This window comes from Octopus bimaculoides, chromosome 9 (assembly GCF_001194135.2).
Source record: "Octopus bimaculoides isolate UCB-OBI-ISO-001 chromosome 9, ASM119413v2, whole genome shotgun sequence".
NCBI classification, from domain to species: Eukaryota; Metazoa; Mollusca; class Cephalopoda; order Octopoda; family Octopodidae; genus Octopus; species Octopus bimaculoides.
Window position 1 is genome coordinate 64,396,030 of NC_068989.1, and position 1,008 is coordinate 64,397,037.

Here is a 1,008-nt window from a genome sequence, read left to right on the forward strand (position 1 = left end):
ATATACACACATGTATTTATATATATATATATATATATATATATTTATGTATATATAACAACTGATTTGAAACTTACCTTAAAAGTTAAATTGACGAAAATCTCACGGAGTGAAGCTGCTTAGCAAATAAATGCAACGATATCTGGCAGGAAACTGGAGATTCTGTAAAGTTTCAGCATTTATATAGAATGGTTTGACATACTCCTGAGAGACCTTCCCAAATATCGGAACACCTGGTTGTATGATTGATAATCACGCACGCCTCTTTCAAAGCAGCTCAGGAACGTGAGAGTGATAATGTGTGTGTGTGTAATTATGTGTGGGTGTATGTATGTATGCATGCGTGTGTGTATGTATGTATACGTATGTGTGTATGTATGCATGTATGTAAGTATGTGTGTATGTCTGCATGTTTGTATGTATATATATGCATGTATTTATGCATGTGTGTGCATGCATCTATATGTGTATATATATATATATGCCTGCATGCAAATGTATGAGTATGTTCGGTTATATATATGTGTATGTATATATATATATATATATATATATATATATATATATATATATATATATATATATATATATATATATATATATATATATATATATGCATGTGTGCATGTATGTATGTTTGCAAATATGTATGCATATATGTATGTGTATGTACGTACGTACGTACGTATGTATGTATGTATGTATGTATGTATGTATGTATGCATGAATGTATATCTGTATATGTGTGCATGTGTGTGCATGCGTGTTTACGTGTGAGTGTGTTTGTGCGCATTAACGTGGTTTAGAAAATGTCAAAGGAGACCGTATTGATTGCACACACATAGACCCGCGTGCGCGCATGTGCATCGATACATTCACACAGATATGTAAATATGAATGTGTCTATGTGTATGTATATAAGCATGAAAGTATATGTGTGTGTGTATATATATATGTGAACATATATATACATATATATATATATATATATATATATATATATATATA

The 1,008-nt window shown here is 30.2% G+C and overlaps 1 protein-coding gene across 1 annotated transcript in view; it reads right to left on the reverse strand.

Annotated features, from left to right (window-relative positions):
- LOC106872510 (uncharacterized) overlaps positions 1-236 on the reverse strand; it is a 29,049-nt gene extending 28,813 nt beyond the window's left edge. The window contains exon 1 of the mRNA XM_014919528.2: positions 78-236. The gene's annotated coding sequence lies outside the window, so the exon portion shown is untranslated. The remainder of the gene's footprint in view (positions 1-77) is intronic.
- Between the last annotated feature and the right edge of the window lie 772 nt (positions 237-1,008).